The sequence below is a fragment of the Phaenicophaeus curvirostris genome, chromosome 6 (assembly GCF_032191515.1).
Source record: "Phaenicophaeus curvirostris isolate KB17595 chromosome 6, BPBGC_Pcur_1.0, whole genome shotgun sequence".
NCBI classification, from domain to species: domain Eukaryota; kingdom Metazoa; phylum Chordata; class Aves; order Cuculiformes; family Cuculidae; genus Phaenicophaeus; species Phaenicophaeus curvirostris.
This window is the reverse complement of record NC_091397.1, coordinates 14,053,064-14,070,842: the sequence shown is the minus strand read 5'-3', so window position 1 is coordinate 14,070,842 and position 17,779 is coordinate 14,053,064.

The window sequence follows — 17,779 nt, the reverse complement described above, 5'->3', positions numbered from 1 at the left end:
CTCCTTCTGGCCTTTACCATAGGACTTCATTGAAAACATGAGAAAAAGTATCTTTAAAACCCATCCATGCTCCTGGCACTATTACAGTCATAAGGTGAGACAGCTTAGTCAGTAGAGAAGACTATTTTGGTTTGTGATACTCTTCTAGCCAGCAAGAGATGCTGTTAGCTTGCATGCATTTGTTCATATGATAGGGTAAACTTCAAAGATACACTTTCAATGGAAAATGGGAATAAGTAAAATATTTGTAATAAGGTGGTTTTAGTATTCATGTCAAGACAAATCATAGAAGGGAAGAAACACGTCTCTGGAGAGCATTACCTCTCATGACAAAGGGGTCCATATAAGCATATGGTTTGAAACAGGAACGGGATGACATCTGAGCAAGTGGTGAATATCCTGCAACTTTGGCCATGCTGCTAGTTCAGGATATATTAGTACAGCAAGAGTCTATGCTATATTTACCCCTGAAATCTGTCCAAATACAACTGTAGCTTATCTGCCTCTTTGTCCAGTCTTGCTGCAGCCACCTGAAGTGGCTGTTCTTTCAAGCTTGTTCAGACAAGTATTGTAAGCATCTTTACTTCAGCATGTGAGAAATGAAGATTCAAGCTCCTGACACAGGGGCTATGAGGATGCCAATGACTTGTTTTAAACAGTCAGGCAAGAGCTGAGTCTGGATGAGTGAAATGAGTGGTCTCTTGTCTTAAGCAATAATCTGTCAAGGTTCTTCTCTTTTTCATCTTGGAAATGCCCCTTTTTCAATATTCAGTATAGCTGCATATAGAGTCTGATCTGTTCTGATGAATCACCATTCTTTGAAAAAAGCAGTTTCCGTGCAAAACAGTTAGCCAGTGCTACTACCATGAACACAAATTGCTTTCTTTTAGGATCCATCCGGTTCCTGTAGAAGTCAGTGGAAAGACACTTGATTTCAATGAGTGTCAGTCAGGATTTAACAGATACTGTTGTAACCTGCCTGTTCTTCTGAAGCTGATGTCATAGCTAGAGCCCAGAAGTAACTAACAGGAAGGAAATCCCTCACTTTTTTGGAATCGTAGCTTTTCTTGTCCCATAAAACAGTCCTAAGCCTAGATCTTGATGTGCTTTTTTAAATGTCTTCCTACTTACATTCAGTAATTTTCATCCTTCCTTTTGCCTTCTCCGTCTGATCTAACACTCTATGTCAAGGATTTCCAGCCTCTTTCTTTCACTTTGCCACTGTGATCCCAGCACTGCTGACTCTGTATCAGATTGCTTCCTTTGCGGAGGCTGAGTATATTCAAAATATTATATGATGCTATGGGTAACCCTTTCTTTGGACTCCTTTTTTTTTTGTTCATTTTTCTCTTGTTCTAAAAAAAAATTATTTTGCTGCATTATTTTTTTTTTTGCTCTCTTTTTACCACTGTTTAAAGACAGTCCCATGAAATCTATTTTAATTTTCCTTTCTGATGTCCAGGAAGAATCTGTTCTCTTAGTATCTGTTCCTTTCACATTTTTCTTCATCTGACATCTGACTGTTTCCTTGAAACATTATAATTACTCTTTTGAACTTATTCTCCCATACAGTATATCAGAACAAAAGTGTGCATGAACAGTTCCAGCTTGTATGTATAGCGGAGGTCTTGAGGGCTCTGTGAGATATAATATCGAACTATACTCAATGTGGGATATAATTCAGCATTAGCCAAAGGTCTAATGCAGCAGTTAAAACTGCTTTTGTGGAGCAAGGAAGCACAGGTGAGATACACGGAGCATAATACAGAAAGTGGGAAAGGGGAACGTTAGAGTGATAGAATAGTTTAGATTGGAAGGGACCATGAAGGTCATCTAGTTCATCTAGTGAGCAGCGACATCTTCAACTAGATCAGGTTAATTAGGGCTTCATCCAACCTGACCTTGAATGTTTCTAGGGATGGGAATCTACCACTTCCCTGGGCAACCTTTTCCAGTGTTTCACCACCCTCAGTGACAAAAATGTCTTCCTAATATCTAGTCTAAACTCTTTTAGTTTAAAACTATTACCCCTTGTCTTATTGCTACAGACACTGCTAAAAAGTTTTCCCCCATCTTTCTTATAAGCCCCCTTTAAGTATTAAAAGGCTGCAATAAGGTTTCCTTGGAATCTTCTCCAAGCTTAACAACTCTTTCAGCCTTTCTTCATAGCAGAAATGTTCCAGGCCCTTGATAGTTTTGTTGGCCCTCCTGTGGACCCACTCCAACAGGTCCACATCTTTCCTGTGCTGAGGGCTCCAGAGCTGGATGCAGTATTACAGATGTGGTCTCACCAGAGCAGAGTAGAGTGGGAGAATCACTTCCCTTGACCTGCTGGCAATGTTTGTTCTGATGCAGTCCAGGATATGGTTGGCCTTCTAGGCTGCAAGCACACATTGCCAGCTTGTGTCCAGCTTCTCATCCACCAGGACCCTCCAGTCTTTCTTTACAGGGCTGCTCTCAATCCCCTAGTCTGTATTGATACTGAAGGATGCCCTGGTCCTGTTGCAGGATGTCACACTTTACCTTGTTGAACCTCATGAGGTTTTCACAAGCCCACTTCTCCAGCTTGTCAAGGTCCCTCTGGACAGTCTAATCCCTCACACGTGTCAACCTCACCACTCAGATTGGTATCAGCTACAGCCTTGCTGAGGGTGTCCTTGATGGTGTTGTTTGTGTCATTGATGAAGATATTAAACAACACCAGTCCTGAGACAGATACTGGAGGGATGCTGCTTTTCATTGATCTCCATCTGGACATTTAGCTGGTGCCTCTGGGTGTGACCATCCAACCAATTTTTTATCATCTGAATAGTCCACACATCAAATGCATATCTTTCCAATTTAAAGAGTAGGATGTTGTGGGGTACTGTGACATCCGTGGTTCTGCCCTTGTCTACTGATGTAGTGACTCTCTTATAGAAGGCCACTAAATTGGTCTTGGTGAAGCGGTGCTGGCTGTCTTGAATGGGGAAAGATAGCTGATGTAAATATGAAGAGCTGAGAGAAACAGAGACCAGGGGACAGCACTGAAAGTGACTGGGGAAGAGTGGGGAGGTGAAGGGGAGAGCAAGAAGGAGTGGTTAAAAAAAAAGAAGGGAAATAATAGTGAGGGAGGGAGAATAAACCTGAATGTGGTGAGGATGGAGAAGCAGAGCAGCTTCCATCTTTGCAGTGCTTCACAGAGATTTAAGAACAAAGAACCATGACAGCAGCTACTGTGAATTCAGGAAAGGGTGCATAGCTGAAAATGGCCCTGATTTTAAATGACCCAAGACTCCATGTGCTGTCTCAATTTTTATTTAAAGACTCATGAAGTTCATATATTGCATTTGCTGCATCTCTGACATTCCTGGCTTCCTTTTTTTTCTGACAAGAGATAACTTTTTTCTTGCATAAGATCCTGATTCATTTTGTATAACTCAGGAAGGAGCCTTAGGGCAGAAATCTTTCTCGTTCATTTGGAGAACCTGTCTGTTACCTTACCAAGGTAAAAAAATGTCCTGGCTTTAACAGAAATGAATTTGAAGCCCTCCTCTCTCCCCTGCTTGCAAAAGGATTCAGGCTGCTGGCTGCAGAGGTGCCCTTTGGCTGCCAGGGGAGTTGGTTGGTATGCGGGCTCTTGTCTGAGGATGATCCTATCTCTTAACCCACAGAGTATAGATACAGATGTACTTTTTGCCTCCCCCTTCAGTCCTTTTCCCAGTTAAAGTCCTCTCTGGTTTTCATTGGGAAGATTTAGCCAACAACAGCCAGGGACCTAAACTCTGCCTCTCTTATCCTTTTATGCCCCAAAACTCAGAAACTTAGAACTGATTGTGTCCCAGGGCAAGTTCTGACTGCTTGCAGTTATAAAAATAATCTCCCAAAAGATGATTATCAAGACAGAAGAATAGCCACATTAGAGGCTGATGACGGAACTCAGTTACACCTCTGTTTCAGCACTTAGTTTCTTCTCAGGAGAAACATGAGATATTTTACCTGGCAGCCTGATATTTTTCTTCTCCCTTCCCCTAGAGTAGGATAAGAGACAGTAAAAGTGATGGCTATAGTCTGCATGAAGCAAGGAGCAGACAGCCTACATATTCTGTTTTGTCCACTCTTTGGTGGGTCCAGCTGAGCCTGTTGCCGCTCAGTTCTCTGGTAGCAATTGCAACCTGGGGGAGTTGCAGGTGCCTGTGGACAGCCAGAAGAAAGCTGCTTATGTACCTTGCAGCTTCTTGAATGTAATTTTATCTGCTCAGATAAGATTTTCTAATTTTTTTTTATGTCTGCCTGGAAATCTTTCGGGATAAAGACTAATGTGAAGAATTTTCTTAAAATACATTGTTGAGTTGACCTACAGATTCATTTTGCAGAAAGTTATTAGAGTGCTGAGATTCAGAATACACAAACCTACTGTAGAGCTTCATTTCCTAGGGATGTAAACCTGAGGTGAGGTTTCTTCTTTCTCCTAGAAACTGGGGAGAGGAGGCAGAGAGGCACCTTGAGAGAAAAGGGCTGTTTTCAGGGATGTACATAAAATTTTCATCTAATTTTACAGAGCTAATTCTTTCCTTTCAGGATCACTAAGAAAAATCACTGAAATGATCTGCAACATAATTATATTTGGGAAACTGTGAATGTAAAAGATGTTGTGTGGGACATTTTATTCTACAGCATTAAAAAAATTACTTATCCCCCTATGTTTTCATTGAAAGTCAGGGTCGGTAAAGGTGTGCTTGTGCTTATGGAGTCATCCTCAAGTATCAGCTCATACTGCCACCAGGAAACTCACAGTGCAGAATTTTTATTTTTTCTCAGTGAACTTAGTGTAAAATGTTAAGGAAAAAAGACCACTTTTTGTTATGGGGAGGCTTGTTAGGTAAATATGTATACTAAACTGGAGGAGAGAAGAGCAGGTGAGAGGAGAGAAGACTGCTGACTGCTTCCAGATGAATGGTAAGCAGTAAAGGATGAAAGAGTTCCTATTTGTGGTGACGCTCCTGAAATGTATAAGGGACAAATACATGTATTTCTTGAGAAAGAGCAAAAAACCCCGAAGCTCTTGTAACTAAAGAATAACCTTCCAGAGATCTTCCTGAAACATAGAAATCTCCTGATTTAGGTTACTCATCTATCATCATTTGTTGCTCTGTGGAGATTACTCCCACAGCAGTCTGAGAAATTGAAAGAATGACAATGTCCCTGTGACCTGTGTAACACAGTCTCTTAATGCTGCCTTATAAAGAACTGAATTATTGGCATTGATTACATGCATGTTGGGAGAGTAGCACATGCAGAATGGTTTACCTGAGGGGATTTTAGTAATCTCAGGCTATTTCTGGGTACACTGCCTGAGTGCTAGGACTGAGCAATTGAGGCTTTAAAGAGGGAAACTGTCCTGAAGCCAGGGTTGCCATGCATATACGTGCAAAACCCTGTGAAAAGACCTGACTGTGAGTTTGCGATGCAGGATCTGCCTGTGTAGGGAGAAGGGGGGTGCTAAATCCCAGCAATTGTCTCATAACTGTCAGTGCAGGCTGCTGTGCCAGCTGCAATGCCTCTTCCTCTGCACTCTGCCCATCCTTTCTGGGGATGACATAAGCAGTCTGCAAAACAAATAGCAATTTGGTAGCACCTGATGACAAATTCACACATTGCCTACAAGTGGACATATGAAAGGTAGAAAAAGCAACTTCCAGCTGGAAAACCTCACCACACCTTGTATTGGCTTAAGCTGGCAAAATATCCCTCATATCTTATCTCATAGAGTTGCTTCCTAAGATCTTCGGCATATTTGTTCTGTCTCCAGACAGCGAAACAATGAAATGCTATCAGCTGGGTGATGAAATCTATTGCACAGGTGGTGTCTTCTTCGTACCTTCATCTAGCAGCCTCACAACACATAAGTAGCTCTGTGTAGACTCTGTCAATGGGTGTACATGCAATAAATACCACAGACAGAGCTAGTTTTAATAAGAAGCTTCTTGGAGGCAAAAAGAAAATAAACTCTTCTCTCCTTGAATATATTTGAAGTTTGACCCTTAAATCCCTTTCAGGTGGTATTTGGCTTGGTGAATCTGTGTTTTTTTTCTCTGGGAGTAGTCAGATTATTCTCACTGTGATGAGCTTTTACTGCTTTCCCAGGTCAGATCTGGAGAGTGTCTGCTTCTGCAGTGGTAGATGTGTGTCCCAAGGGGACAAGCAACAGTCTTAGAATTGAACTTCTGCCAACCCCTTTCACTCTTCAGGAGAACTTCTCTGGAAACATTCTTTCTACCCATATTATGTTTCAAGTGAAATGGAAACAAACTACAAAATCATATATATTTTGTGGAAATTTCAGCATTTTGTGAGGGAAAAAGTTCTGACATTGCTGAAATGGGAAGTTTCATTCTTCTACTATATTTTATGTCAGTACCTCTCCGAAACATCACCTCATGGTATCAGTAGTTCTGGAAGTTGTTTTACTAGGAATTCTCTTTTCCATTGCATTTCCCATAAGACAAGAAGATCCTGCTAGCTTCTACAGAGAGACAGTAAGACATTTTGTTTTACAATAAAAACCACAAAATCATAATTTTCATGGGATTTATGTTATCTTTTTAGAGAATCTGGGTAGCTTCTCTAGCAGGAACTGAGTAGGGTTTTTCTGTGGAAGTTACTATCTGAAAGAGAATATTTTTTTTCCAAATAATTTTTTTTTCCCCCACAAGAAAACAAATACCTTAGAATTCTTTGACTTCTCATATGAACAGGCTTTGCCATTTTCATTTGCCATGGAAAATTTTTATCAGCCAGGAAGCAGAGACACATTTTAACCATATTTCTTTTTCCAGGAAATTTCTTCTTGTGAAAATATTTAAAATTTTAATTCTGCTCTAATCATGTTTGTATTTTTTTTTCAGGATGTGAACTTTTGTGTGAGAGAGATGTACCTTTTGCAGACTGCTGTATCCTTTAATTGTACTAAGGTTAGGAGAAAGAATGATTACCATGATTAAGAAAGTAATCTGCAATCTCTAATGATGCTACAAATATCCATACCCCTGGGATATCCAAAATGCATCATGCAATATGCTTCATACCTGAAAGTTGGTGCAAAATGTGTGACAGAAATTGTTTAAGAGTGGCAGGTGAAGGAAGGGAGTTACATTAATTCACTGATAAGTGTCTGGTTCCCTATCAGCTTCTAAGTGATTGCCAGTGATTTATGAATTTGCATATGATTTGGTGCCTTCCTAATTAAGAGGCTGCTTCACTTTTTCATTCCTTCTTGACAGCAGAGGTCAGCTGTCTTGACATTGTTTTGTTTGAGTGATTGGCTTTACAAATGACTGCAATGGAGGTTTGCAGGAGAGGGTCTGAATGTTGTCCTCCAGAAGGTCTGAGAGTACTTCTATTCACAGAATCCCTATTTTCAAGAACTTTCTTTCGAAAAGATATGTACCTAATTTGTGAAGTATGTGATGTGAATGATGTATTGATTCCCAACTGATACAAAGTATTTTCATCATCGCAAAGGAGATTAGAAAACTTGTAATTTACAAATTTTATAAAATTAATAAACTCAATAATGTTACAGAGATCCCATTCACACTAGAATCATGCTTTTAACCCAAACAATTTCATAGAGGGAGGAAAAAGAGGAAAAAATATTTTTTTTAATAGAGTTTTGATTTCTTTTTCAAATAAACTTTTAACTTCTCAAAGTCCCTTTGGTGACAGCTCTACTGACTTTGCATAAGAAATACAATGAAGTCAGAGGTCCCCTCAAAACAAGAAAAAGCACGTACATAGACTAGTCAGAGCTATGAAAGTCAATATCATTGTACTACACAGTCTTTCCTCTCCAGAGGAAAAGACATCAATAAAGTTCCCATTAGTAGTCAGTAGTCTTATGGCCTGATTTTGAAGCCATAAGCATGGCTTATCTCTAAAGAATTATTATATCTGAAGTATAAATCTGTTAAGTATGTATCCACAGTGCACCAAAATACTTTAGCAGTTCTCTAAAGTGAGAGATATTAATTTAAGCAATCTATCACATAATATGAAATAAATTTTTGTTTGATTTACTGAAGACAGATTAATTTAACAGTGTTCCTTTATCCATTGTGCTAGATGCACTAGATTTTATGGTTATGAGGAATCTTCAACATTTGGAAGTCTTCTTCCAGGCCTATTTGAGAGACAATTACAAAAAAGATTCTTGTGAAGGAGGAAATTTCAACAACAGTGATAGCAACATTGTTTGAAGTTGTCTTTTTAGGTTGTATCTGGTTGTAGCAATCGTTGAATGAAATACTGTCTTTTTCATTCCTTCTCTAAAAAGTGCTAGAAATTGGGCAGAATGGAGAATCAGATGGCCAGGGAATGTGAAGGTTCTGTCTCAAGTTTGAATAGGGCTACTAGAAGACTGTAACCTGTGGGTCTCAGCAGCCCCAGGAAGCCTCAAGCCTTGCAGAAGTATAGTCATAATCAAACTGCATTTCATCCATGGAGAGGTACTTCAGTGACACATTTTGGGTCAGTAAGTAATCATTTCCCCAAGAAATTCCATTTCTATGAGAGATGCCTTTCCCCCTGTTCTGCTTCCAAAAAAATTATTTGGGAGTTGGGTAGAAATGAAGAAAAGGTGGAGAGAGACAAAGTAGAAACTTGCAAAAATGTAAAAATGTGCTGCTTCTGTTTGTGTGTTTGCCCCTTTTAAATTTTCTGTTTATTGTTTGTTTTTTTTTAAAATATATATATGTATTTCCAAAATACTGCTCTAGAGTCTCATTATTCATTTTTTTTCAGTTTGGTTTTTTTTTTTTCAGACAGGGAGTCAGAACCATAGCCTGGATAAGGATCTAATTTTGAGCTGTTTATCTGAAGCAAGGTTTGGTGCCTGCACATCACTGACTGCAAAGTAAGTGGCAGGTCTGTTCTCTGCCTTTGCCTCCTTGCTGCTTCTGTTTGATTAACTCAGCAGCAGTTGGGTATTAACTGGATAAAACTAGCATTCTAAATGAACATATTTATTGTGGAACACAGAGTGAATAAAGAATTAAATTCTGAGGCTAAAAGGAATTGGGGCTTTCCTGCAGTGATGGCTAGTCATTGAGTGAAAAGAACCCCAACAAATCCCAACAAAAAGTAGATTCGTATGGTATATTAACTCTTTAGGGGCTTAGGTTCTAATATACAGTCATTATTTGTGTCTCTGGGTAAAGAAACCATTGCTAAGGGACATTTCAATATGCACTGGACTGCATCAAACCAGGCAGAGCAGGTTGGTTGGACCAGGTGAACTGGGTTGGTACTGCTATCGCTGCCTTGGCAGAATGTAAAACTCTCCCAGGGGAAGAAAATTCTTGGTTAGGTTGCACTTCATACTTAGCTTTCCACCAGCAGCATTTGCAGCTTTCCCTTCTTCTGTTGTGTTGTCAAAGATCCACCATTATGGTCCTTCCTAGGGAAGGATTCCACCATGCATCACTACTGTAAAAGCAAGGCACTTTTAAAACACAAAATAGCAAAAGGTGGATTGCATAGATGGTGGAAGAGAACAGCACAAAATCAACAAAAGCTGTTCAAGAAGAGGCAGGAACTATGAGTGAATCAGACATAAGCAAGATTTGTATATGGAAGGAAGATAGATGTGTCAAGAATGTGAGGAGGAATTTAAAGAAGAGAATGCAATCTTGTTAATGGAGATTCAAGCTAGAAACCAGGCTACTCAAATGAAGCTATGTTCTGATGACTTCATTTATTTGGGGTGACACGGACACAACTGTTTGCTTCAGGGAGGCTTACTGCAGAAACCCTTGTGTTTTTTGTGAGCGAAAGTAGAAGACTGTAGCTTTCTTTATGAAGTAATGAACATATTGTCAACATCTACTAATGAATGAAAACAGTATAAATATAAAAATCAAAAAGTTCATACAATGCTTATTACACAGTCTTATAAAATTACATAGGACACTCATACCTGAAGGTTAATGGAAAACGAAAAAGCTAATGGAATGGAAAAACCAAAAGCACTTGTTTTTCAAAAAAAAAGGAAGACATATCTAAACAAATCTAAAAGCACTTGGAGAATGAAGAGAAAGTGAGACACCATAAGATTAAGATACAAATGGAAGTATATTTATATGTTATGTATCATAGAATCATACGACTTGGGTTGGAAGGGACCATAAAGACCATCTAGTTCCAGCCCCCTTGCTGTCAGCAGAGACACCTTCCATTACATCAGATTGCTCAAAGCCTCATCCAACCTGGCCTTGAACATCTCCAGGCATGGGACTTCCATGACTTCTCTGGGCAACTCATTCCAGTGCCTCACCACCCCCACAGTAAAAAAATTCTTTCTAATATCTAATCTAAATCTCCCCTCTTTCATCTTAAAATCATTACCCCTTGTCCTATCACTGCACTCCCTGGTAAAGACTCCCTCCTCAGCATTCCTCTAGGCCCCCTTTAAGGACTGGAAGGCTACTATAACGTCTTGCCAGAGCCTTCTCTTCTCTAGGCTAAACAAGCCCAACTCTCTCAGCCTTTCCTCACATGGTTGGTACTCCAGCCCTCTGGTCATCTCCATGGCCCTCTGCTGGACTAGCCCTAACAGATCTATGACCTTCTTATGCTACAGACTCCAGAACTGAACACAGTACTCCCGGTGAGGTCTCACGAGAGCAGAGTAGACCTTCTGTCTTTCTGGAAGTGACTCCAAAGTCAAACAGGAAAACTGGGAACCCATAGGTCAATGCAAGACTAAGAGGGCTTGAAAACTCAGGAGAAACTCTTTTGAAACCTAGCTCAATCTGCCTAACATGCAAAATCATTAAATTCTTGATATAGTTTTCTGAGGAGCAAGTGTAATATTTGTCCTCAGCCTTAATGGAGAAATACAGTGACTTTTAACTTAAAAGGATAGAAGCAGCTGGTTATATGAGTAGGCTTCTCTTCAGGAGAAGAAACGATTATTTCATAAAGAAAATAGTTTTTCATCTCAGATATTTATAGTTAATTTTCATTTTTTATTAATAGGCCGATTTTTTTCAGTTATGGGGAGTACCTAGTACATAGTAACTGTATAGGAAAATAAATTCTATAGACTATGGCAATTCAGACTTTGCCCTCATTTCAAATCATAAGGAATGTTCTCATTCATTTCAGTGGCTGCATGAATCGAGCCAGCAAGGCAGACTTCATTGCCTGGAGGCTGAGTCAGAAGAGGGCTCTTACAAACCTCATTTGAGCAAATAACTCACTTAAAGAGGAAATTATTTCTGAGTAAGCAGCAAGCAAGCAGGACATAAAGCTATCTTGACCCTAATTTGATCTTCCTGACATTTATTGTAGTAATCTTTCTGTTAATGCTTTCGCTTGCGTAGTGAGACTGGTATGTGTCTCCTGGTATTCGTTGTGGCTGTGGCACAAATCAGGACTCCTTCCTGACCCCCTGAGGTGGGTGAGCAGGTGCAGCCCAAGCAAGAGAAGCTGCTGCTGTTCATGTTTTTCAGGACTTTAATTTTTCCTCATTGCCAGTAAATGTAACTATTACACCATACAGCTAAAAATCAGAGGAGGTCACGGATCTCCAAAACTTCACCCTTCCTCCATGCTATGTGTGAGATTCTGCAAGACCTTGGCTAAATGACTGTTTAATAATTCAGAGAGTTTCAGCTTGACTAACCGAGCAATTATTGCCTCCTATTTTCATCTCTATGAGTGGAAATAATCTTCATTAAAGTCAATAAAAGAAGAGGCTACTTGGAGGAGAATTTGCAGATTTGATCTGTAATGACACTTTGCATACTAAAAGATGAGCACTAAAATTTTCCCTGAAATATGTTGAACCCTTTCTCCAAAGTCCAGTAATATGGGAGAATGAGACTTGCGGTCTTCAGTTCTAGCCTGGATTTAAGACAGTGAATAAAGAAGTTTTTATTTGGAGTAACTAATCCAAACAGCAGAAAATTGTTGCAAACTTCCTTTGAATTATTCCTCATGGATCTTATTTATATATTCACTTTACTCACAATAGAAGATTTGTTTCTCTTTCATTATTTGTTAAAAACCTCAGCAGATTAACAATTGTTGGTGCTGTTTGTATCCTGCCAGACTTGCAGTTTTCTGCATGTTTTGTGCTATAGTGGGGTATGAGGGGCTTGCTGTCAATGAGCAGACATCCAAGATCTGTTTTTCCATTTGATTTTAAATCCTCCCTGAAAGTCATAAAGTCACCAAAAAGACACTTTTGATGCAGGCAGGCAAAGAGTATTTCCATCCAAAATAGTAGCAAATTTAGTTTTGTCATCTCCAGAAGTGATCTACTCTCTGTTATTGCATATATGCATAAGGCGAAACTTTGGTTTTCTTGGATGTAATGGATCAGAGTACATTCCCAGGCACTTGACATTACTGATATATTGAGTTCAGTGATGACCTGGGTGGTGCTGAGGGTATGTGAGGGTTACAAGAGCAGCAGTGAGTAACTGGTGAGGGAAACTGTCTGCTGTGCAATGAGAATAATTCTTTTTAATTCACGATCTAATAAAGTAAAGTAAGCTGAGGTGAACGTGCTGTGCAGCCTAGTAGGTCGTCAGGAAAGCAGTGCCTAACACACATCATGAAGTATTGAACAGCTGCGTGTGGAAGATAATATTTCATGGGGACTTTTGGAAGCATTTTTGTTAGTGACTGGCCCACATGTCTGCCCCTGCTCTCACTCTTCTCTTTTGGACCTAAGACATGCTTGCATAAGATGCTGCACCAGCCTAGTAGTATAAGGAAGGCAAAAATCCTAAAAATGGCTGCAATGCAGATGATTTACATTCTCCGGATTACATTGAGGCAAGCCAGGGCACAGGTACTTAATTCAGTCCCTGTCTTTCTGCTTCCGCTTTTCTTCGCTCTGCTCAGCTAATTGAGAGGTGACATAAGCTGTTCCTGTTGAGTGCTGTACATCACACTTTGGAGATATCTCCCACCACATTGTTGAGAAAAAACTGTTGTTCTGGCTCAAAATCACAGCTGGCAGCTGTTGTTTGACTACAGAATTTTCCTCTGTATGATGTGAGGTTTGGGACCAATCATTACTTCGTACTAAACTTGATTTTGTGTGATTCTGTGTGATTTTTTTTCCAATGGTAAAATAAAAAAGATGACTGTTCTAAAACCAGTGCTATGTAAAACTCAAACACTAATAAAAAGGAACAGTATTCTTGATACTAATAATTCTTTAAAAAGTAGACATTTTGTCTCTTTTGAGACCAACATTAAAGCCTGGACCACTGGAAATTCTCTGCTGCACTAGCTACTTCCCAGTCAGGGGAAGTGGTGCTAGCCCGCTAGGGCACCCTATTTGTAAAGATCTTTTCATAACATAATTAGTAGAGCTTGAAATGTATGAAGAAAGAAACAGCCAGTTATCCAAATCTCTTGGAGAATGACAGAACCATACAATTTTGGAAAGGAAACCCTTTTACCATGATTAGATTTTATAATATATTCAGCAATATTCCATAATGCTGTATTTATGCAGTAACATTCCTTATTATGAAAGATAATAAATTAAGAGCCATGTAAAATATCCCTGTGCAGTCAACTTAAAAAAATAAGGGGATAATTTGAAACACTCATTGCCTGTTCTAAGGTTCTTTACTTACTATGATTCTTGGCATCATATAAAGAAGCCTCCAGATCTGGAGTTGGAGTTTGAAAATGTGACGTTATTATTTTCATTTGCATAATTTACACAGAATGGTAGGTGTGTACAGTAATTCAGAGGAGCTTGCCTCTCCCTAGATAACGTGCTTTTCCTTGGGAATATGCAGTCTCTAGCCATGAGACATTCACACTCAAACACTAACACTTATGTTTAATTTAACCACTGTGAGGAATCCTATTGGTTTCAGCAGGAGCACACACAATAGAAAAATCGAGCATGGCTAAAAGCCTTTGCAGATTCAGACCAAAGATTCTAGACTATCTGAGCAGACCCTGTAAAACCAGATAGTTCACTGCAGCTAGAGGCCTCAGTTGCATATTATTATAATGTAAGTATGAGGAAAGCTGACATTCCATTCTACAATACATTTTAAGTTTTTAAAACTTTAATATTGTTCCAACTGGGACCAAACTCTGAAAGTTTTACAGTTTCCTGAGGGGAAAAGATCAGTTCAGTGTTGGTGTCTTATTATTATTTTTTTAGCCATTAAAAGAAGAAATAATAATAAAAAAGTATTCTAAATATGATACTGTGACACTGAGAATTTTCCTCATTTTTACTAAATGTTTTGTTTCTAAGAGAACTGTACATTCCTCTGAATTTCCTACTATAGTTACTCAGACTAGCTGTATGTACTGCCCTAAATGACCATGAAGAACTTTGAGGAAAGATGGGTATAAAAGTACAAAGAAGTCTTAAATATTTTCAGTGGGGATGTACACCCCATACTATGAAAGATAATAAAGAGATGCCTAAAGGCTGCATTTTAGATACAGGCATAAATAGTAATATTTAACTATCATGAACAGAAAGTAGAATTTGAGCCACATTAGTCCAAGTTGAGTCAAACACCAAGACCTGTGGACTCAGCATAGCTATAGCACTTCCAGGTCTAGCACTCGTTGGGATATCTCTGTGCAGCACTTTACCACTCATTTAAGGTAAGTTCTGAAACACCCATGTCCCATTTCAAAGAGTACCTGGGTAAATGGAGGGTCATCTTCCAAAGAGACTCTATCTAAACTCTTGTGATTAAAGAATAGATCCACATCACCATCCTGTTTCTCTTAAATCCAAAGACTAAGTAACATTTTAGCTGTCTGTGCTTCACTATCAAAATTCTCTCTGTTTTTGCTTCTGGTGTATGGACCTAATTAAAATCCTTGCAGTAGTAGTGCTTTGGTCAGCGTAGCTAAAATCCTTGCAGTAGTAGCAGTCCATGTAGCTCATCCTTAAATGTTTCTCATTTTTCTTGTTGGGTAGATGAACTCAGTCCAGCCTTAGATTTCCTACATATTTTCTAGCACCTCTCAGCTGCAGAATGGCCTGATGAGAGAACCCGGAGTGTGGGGTACGTTCATCTTTGTTTCAGCTCCAGGTTTCCTATTTTTCTATTTGGCAAGTTAGGGGGTGTGTTTCCTTCCATCTTTTTCCTTCTCTGAATTCCTTGCTTTCCTCTCTCTACCCTAAAGTGCAGGCTGCTTAACTAATGGAAAGGGAAAGATCTGAGTAATTGAGAAACATTGCCCCTAGGTACCCAAAAGCATGCGCACAGAGAACCTTGGGTTCAGATTCAGTTACCCAAAGAGGGATATGAATGTGGATCTTCGACATAAATGCCCTAATGATAATACCATAGGAGAGTTCTTTTGCATCTACCTTTCCCTTCTTTCTCTCAATTTTTCTGTGAAAGGCTTAGCTCCCTAGCTTTCCAAAGTTCATGGCTGTGAAGCCAGGAGCTTTGCTTGCCTTGTGAGTTAGAGCTAAACCCACAAAATGTCCTCTGGCTCAGCCATTTGGAACATTTCTCTTCTACATGGCTGCTGACTTACCAGGGAGGTGTTTGAATTATGCATTGTTCCATGAATTGTACAAAGAAATTGCATAAGTCCGGCAGCTATTTTAGATCTGTGAAGCTTGTAAAGCTAGGTATAGCTTACAGTATTGACATATCTGCAACAGAATATTATTAAAGTAGCCAAGCAACTGCAACAAATTGCAGATAAACATACTAAGCTAACTTCAGGTTGGACATCAGAAAAAACTTTTTCTTGGAAAGCGTCATTGGGCACTGGAACAGGCTGCCCAGGGAGGTGGTTGAGTCACCTTCCCTGGAGGTGTTTAAGGCACGGGTGGACGAGACACTGAGGGGCATGGTTTAGTGTTTGATAGGAATGGTTGGACTAGATGATCCGGTGGGTCTTTTCCAACCTTGTGATTCTGTGATTCTGTGTAAATGAGAGGACAATCTATGACATTTCCACCTTTAGCTTCAAATTCCTTCTTAGCGCTTCTGCTGGTCTTGTGCAGCCGCTAATGCTTACTGTGCTACTGAGAACTGTGACCTCCAGGGCCACCAGCAGCTGGGACAAAGCAGTGGGAACTCTCAGAAGAGAAATTCTCCAAAACAATTCGTGATTCTTGTCCCAGGAGCCCAAATCTCACTGAAAATCAGTACTATTGATTCCTAAATCTCTCACGAGCTTTAGAAATTATTCTTAAGTCATGCGATGCAAGATTTTTGAAGGATTTGACTGCTATGTTAACATCTGCAGTAGAATAGAGGCTAAAGAAGATACAAGAAGTGGTAGGGTAATGAATGAGGCAGTTTTGAAAGAGTTTAAAAGTAGCTGAAGTAGCTTGCAGTCTTATGGACCCACTATTTCTGTTCTACCAACAGGAAATTTCTGATCCACCTTCCCAGGTAAATTTGTTTTATCAAGCTCCAGAAGTAATCATCTCCTTGAATATAGTCTGTCCACTATTTGCTTTTCTCAACACTTCTAGTGGTTTTTTTTCCTTTTACAGAAAAAGAATCTTTAATAACTGGAAGCTCACTGCTGTGGAAAACCAATTCACAGTAGCTATTTTTCTCAGATGGATCAAATAATCCTTAAAAAAAATGGGCTAAACCCTTTCTCTTACAAATTCTCCTTTGATTAACGATTTATTTAAACCATATTTTCGTCCTCTTCAGTGGTAAAGCTTGTTCCTTATTTAAAAAAAGGATGACAGAGCTCTTCCACTCTTTGGAAAGGCGCTGAAGCTGGTACTCCAGAACGGAGCCACCAATTCTTTTTCTGAGAGCTAATTGATTAACCTTAGAACTACAGATCTGTACTGAGGGACTCAAATATGAAGACTTCATTTTTCTATTTCAATGACTTATTTCCCTAGGCTGCCTGTATTAGACATGTCCAGGTGGTTTCAAACTGTTTACAACTGCAGAAATCTCAGTGGCCACAGGATTATCTGCATGGGGAAGGACATTTGAAAGTCAGCATTTCCCTTCTCAGAAAACAGGACAATCTTCCCATTTGGGATACTTTTATACTAAGCTAAGAGAACCTAAATATATAAATGTCACGTTACAGTTTTTTGATAGTAGTGATTTCCTTTAAAGGAAGATATTTTAAAAAAAAAAGGCAGTCTTGAATGCATTCTATATTTTATTTATTTATTTATGATGTGCATCTACCTATAAGGAAAGAAATTGAATGTTATGTCTTCTGATCAGCCTAATCATTAACTGACGGTTCAGGTGTTGAACTTGTAAAAGCCTGAGCTTTGTATCTGTAAACAAGGCACTATAATTACTTTCCTACCACACTTAATGTTGGTTCTATTTTCCCACAGAGGAGAAGCACAACATTTTCAAAACAGTAAGTGCCTAGGAGCATCCATTCTCCATCAGAGCCACTCACACTGAGGGTCTGGCTACCCTGCTGTTCCTGAGTTTTAGCCCATAGGGGTCAACATAATTGACTTTTTCAGTTTTAGCCATTATTTCTTTTCAGAGTGTCTTCAGGGTTATTCTTAGGTCTACCATTTAGGCTGCTGGCATCTGTTCAGCCTGGCAGCCAGATGAATGTTTTAAGAGGAAATCTGTCAGTCTGCATATATCTCCTGTTGCACTACTGCCGAAAGAGTCATGTTTTAAAAACCTACAGAAATGTACACTTTTATAAAATATGGTAGCCAGGTTATAGACTTGCTTCAGTTTTTAATTCCACAGTTTGTTTTTGTTGAATCATACAATCACATAAATTAGGGATGGAAAAGTTGTATTAGGTCATT